Source organism: Rhinopithecus bieti, unplaced genomic scaffold (genome assembly GCF_001698545.2).
Source record: "Rhinopithecus bieti isolate Rb0 unplaced genomic scaffold, ASM169854v2 scaffold_26546, whole genome shotgun sequence".
Taxonomy (NCBI): domain Eukaryota; kingdom Metazoa; phylum Chordata; class Mammalia; order Primates; family Cercopithecidae; genus Rhinopithecus; species Rhinopithecus bieti.
This window is the reverse complement of record NW_016812367.1, coordinates 2,273,676-2,278,819: the sequence shown is the minus strand read 5'-3', so window position 1 is coordinate 2,278,819 and position 5,144 is coordinate 2,273,676.

Here is a 5,144-nt window from a genome sequence, read left to right as displayed (position 1 = left end):
ATGGGGTTTCACCATGTTAGCCAGGCTATTCTTGAACTCCTGACCTCAGGTGATCTTTCCGCCTCAGCCTCCCAAAGTGATGGGATTACAGGCGTGAGCCACCACGCCCGGACCAAGGAGGAGCTAATTCTTTTAATGCCTAGATTCCCATGCAAGCCTTCTTCAAGTAAACTATTTTGCTAAATGGTTTTTGTAAGCTTCCTGTAGGGAGGATTAAGTCACAACTGAATCACAAGATTTAAGAATGGCCCCTCCTGGCCAGGCGTGGTAGCTCACGCCTGTAATCCCAGCACTTCGGGAGGCTGAGGCGGATGGATCACGTGAGGACAAGAGTTCAAGGCCAGCCTGGCCAACATAACAAAACCCTGTCTCTACTAAAAATACAAAAATTAACTGGGTGTGGTGGTGGGGTCCTGTTAATAGCAACTACTCAAGAGGCTGAGGTAGGAGAATCGCTTGAACCTGGGAGGCGGAGGTTGCAGTGAGCTGAGATTACGCCACTGCGCTCCAGCCTGGGAGACAAACTCCAACTCAAAAAAAAACAAAAAAGAAAAAAGAAACAAAAAAGGAAAGGAAAAGGTAGAGGGAAAGAGACAGGGTGGCAAGACTCCCTCTGAAAGACCTAAGAAGATGATTACTCACTCAGGAGGCAGAAAAGGTGAGGCAAGGCCAAATCATGCCTCGGGGTCTTCAAATTAGACCTTGAGGAGCCTTCATTTCTTAAGAGATCAAGGTGCTTTTCTTTGAAATGACATAAAATCTACAGGAGTGCTAAAATTAAATCCCTGTGAGGATTGTTTCTCTTTTTTTTTTTTTTTTTTTTTAAAGACAGGATCTCATTCTGTCACCCAGGCTGAAGTGCAGTGGCACAAAAACAGCTCACTGCAGCCTCTAACGCCTGTGCTCGAGTAATCCTCCTGCCTCAACCTCCCCAGTAGCTGGAATTACAGGTACGCGCCACCACACCCAGATAATTTTTTTATTTTTTATAGAGACGGCGTTTGATTACATTCACCAAGCTAGTCTCAAACTCCTGGCTTCAAGCGATCTTCTCACCTCAACCTCCGAAATCACGGGCACTAGCACTACAGGCGTAAGTTATGTTAGCCTGGTTTTTCTTTAAGGGACAGGTTCTCATTATGTTGCCCAGGCCAGTCTCAAACTCCCAGGCTCAAGCAATCCTCCCCACTCAGTTTCCTGAGTAGCTGTGACTACAGGCCCATGCCACCACACACCTGGCTTGCTTTTTAATTATCTGACAGCAAAGTGCTGAATACATTAATTGGTGCTAAATTTTTCTCTTTGGAGGCCTTGGGCTCCTGTCTTGCCAGTGAGCTGATCCCTCAAGGCTGAGCTCCTGGCTCCACCAGGAGTTGAAAGCCATCTAGAAGCTCCCCAGGTATACAGGTGGTGAAAACAAGTTTCAAGCAAAAGGACTGACCAGGGTGTGTGTGTTTGGAGAGGAGGGGGCGGGGGGCCTGCACACTTTCCCTGACTCATTTCCTCATAGAGGTACTTATTTACACTAGAACAGGGACTTTCAAAGTAGTTTTATTATCACATCCCAAAGTAAGAAATACTTTTACGTGGTGCTCAGTACAAATACACATTCACAAAATTCATAAAATGCTGGTGTTTTCCATTCTATTCCTTTTCTTTTTTTTTTTTTTTTTGAGACAAGAGTCTCACTCTGTTGCCCAGGCTGGAGTGCAGTGGCCTGATCTCGGCTCACTGCAACTCCACCTCCCAGGTTCAAGTGATTCTCCTACCTCAGCCTCCCAAGTGGCTGGGACCACAGGTGCCCACCACCACGCCCAGTTAAATTTTTTTTTTTTTTTTTTGAGACGGAGATTTCAACTCTTGTCGCCCAGGCTGGAGGTGAATGGTCACATCTCAGTCCTGCAACAACTCCGTCTCCCGGGTTCAAAGTGATTCCTCTGCTTTAGCCTCCCAAGTAGCTGGACTAAAGGCACACACCACCGCCCAGCCTAATTTGTAAGTTTTAGTAGAGACGGGGTGTCATCATGTTGGGTCAGGAGCAGGTCTCGAACTCGCCGACCTCAAGTGATCCACCTTCTCGGCTTCCAAATGTGCGGGATTACAGGCATGAGCACCCGCCCAGTTTTTTTTTTTTTTTTTTTTGAGACAGAGTCTCAATCTGTTGCCCAGGCTGGAGTGCAGTAGCACGATTTGGCTCACTGGCAACCTCTGCCCTCAGGTTCAAGAGATTACTCGTGCCTGCCGCCTCCTGAATAGCTGGATTACAGGCGTGTGCCACCACAGCTCAAGCTAATTTTGTATTTTTAGTAGAGATGAGGTTTCACCATGTTGGCCAGACTGTTTCAAACTCCTGGCTCAAGCAATCCACCAGCTCAGACTCCCAAAGTACTGGAATTACAGGCGTGAGCCACCATGCCTGGCGTTCTATTTCATTTCTAATTTAAAGTTGTATATGCCGTGTGGGCGCGTGGCTCAAGCCTGTAAATCCCCAACACTTTGGGAGCCGAGATGGTGCGATCACTAGGTCAGGAGATCGAGACATCCTGGCTAACATGGTGATTACCTGTCTCTACTAAAAAAATACAGAAAATACGGCGAGGTGGCGGGCGCCTGTAGTCCCAGCGACTCCCGAGGCTGAGTCCAGGAGAATGGCGTAAACCCGGGAGGCGGAGCTTGCAAGTGAGCTGAGTCCGGCCACTGTACTCCAGCCTGGGTGACAGAGCAGACTCGTCTCCAAAAAAAATAATAATATAAAATAAAATAAAGGTTGTAGTTGGCCGGCGCAGTGGCTCAAGACTGTAATCCCAGCACTTTGGGAGGTCCGAGACGGGCGGATCACGAGGTCAGGAGATCGAGACCATCCTGCTAACACGGGAAACCCCGTCTCTACTAAAAAATACAAAAAGCTTCAGCCGGACGAGGTGGCGGCGCCTGAGTCAGCTACTTCGGGAGGCTGAGGCAGGAGAATGGCGTAAACCCGGAGGCGGAGCTTGCAGTGAGCTGAGATCCTGGCCACTGCACTCCAGCCTGGGCAGCAGAGCGAGACTCCGTCTCTAAATAAATAAATAAATAAGTAAATAAATAAATAAATAAAGTTGTAGTAGCAACCCCTAAATTAATTTCATAACACACTAATAGTCTTGAACCAGTTTGAACCCCAGCCCTGGAGTCATACTCTTGGGCTGTCTCCTCAACCCTCACTCACTGTCCCCCAGAGGCCTGTTTTATTTGGATGGGGATTTTAGAAGGCAGGAGGCATGCTCAAACAGGCTGCTTCTGAGCTCCCCTCCCAGCCCTGCCCATCTGCAAAGAGAGTGGGTGAGGATGCTCCCTGCTTCCTGGGCTGGGGCCTGGCTCTGTAGGGTCAGCAGGTGACGTTGTTCTCTCCGTTTCACTGCCTCCTGCATCTTCTCAGTTGGTTCTATCCCTGGAGATAAGCGGTATTTTTTATTCTGGAAGGTTCCAATGTTTAGCAATGTTAAATAGTTCCAGCAAGATAAGGGCTAAAGGTGTTCCCGATGGATTTTCTAACAAGGGATTTGTTGGAGACACAGGTGAAAACAGTTTCACTGGGTGCATGGGGCAAGGCATAGGAAGTGCACATTATTCAGGCGTGGGGCTGAAATGGACAAGAACAAGAGGTAATAACCAGAGAAGCCAGTTTTCTGAAGTGGGAGAAATCTGAGTATATGTGTGTGGGTTGCTAGAAAACACCAGGAGGTGGGGTGGGGGTAAGGAGTGAGAAGGGGTAGGGGGCAAATTGATTTCTAAGATAGTCCTCCCTGGTCCTACAAAATGGCATGGAGTGGCTTACAATAAAACCACATTCTGAAACCAATGTCAACACGCACCCCAGGGGCAACCATTAACCGTTGGGAAACTGGAGCCAGTGAGTAATTGTTCCAACCTCTCTTCCTTTCGAGAGGCCTTAGTGCCCTGAGAGGCCCCAATGGGATTCGGCCCAGAAGGTCCACAGCAGAGTCCTTGATGCTGCACCCTGTCATTGGCCTCCTTTCCTTCTTCCCTGTCCTACTCTGCTAATGTCCTCCTGCCTCCAGACATCACTTCCCAAATAAACTACATCCATAGTCCTCCAAAAGTGTTAATACAGAAATACGGATGTAGCTAAAACATCACTATCTGGGAGGAGAGGAGCATACATATGTAGCCAAAGGGAAAGGGGGTCACATCAGAAGGAATAGGGGCTGGGACCCAGAGCCAGGGGTACAGAGGAATCGGGAACTATAAGGAGGTGAAGAATTGAGACAACATAAAGGGAAACAGGTAACCCTGCTGGGCCCTGAGAGCCACAGGTGGTCTCTCGACCCATGTATCCTACAGCCGGCTGTACATGGTGTCACCCCTTTGGAGAGCCAAAAGAACCTGACTGCTGTACTCGGGTCGTTTCTCCTCTTCTTCCTCCTCGTGCTACACACGTAGAAGCCTTGGCAGCCACTGGGGGGACCTAGAACAAGGCAGTCAGCTCTAAACATTCTGAACTTCTGACACTGCTTAATTCAGCCTGACCAGGACCCCAAGACAACTGGGTCCAGGAGGCAGCGAAAGAAGGCTAGAGGTGGCGGGGAGCCAGGGCCCTGGGTTCTATTCCTGCCTCTGCCACCCCATAGCCGTGTGATCTCCGGCGTCTTGCTTCAATTTCCTCCCCGAGGTCTTGAGAGATGACCAGGAGACAGATCGCTTGGGCTTGAACGCAGGCTACACCGAAGCACTACGATGCGGCGTTGGGCGGGTTACTTAACTCTTGGGCCTCGGTTTTCCCTTTTGCGTGGTATCGTTGTACGGGGTAACCGAGAAAAGCCGTGAGCTAACCCCTGGTGGTTGCCAGCAAGCACCGCCGTCTCCCGTCCTCCCCAGGCACAGCCTCTCCTCCCCACACCCCGCACCTGGCACGAGGAGCGGAGGTCCCTGCGCGCCTGCCAGCGCCCCCCACCCGCGCCGCCGGGTCCCGGGCGGCCAGCCGTGACAGCGGCGGTGCATTGTGGGGCTTGTAGTGCCGGACTAGGGCTGGGTGGGTGGGCGCGGCCGCGGCAGTCGCAGCGGGGCCATCTTCGGCGGGCGAGCGGGCTCGGCCTGTGCAGCCCGCACCTGCGCCCCTCGCCCGGCCCGATGGCGCCGCGGCCGCT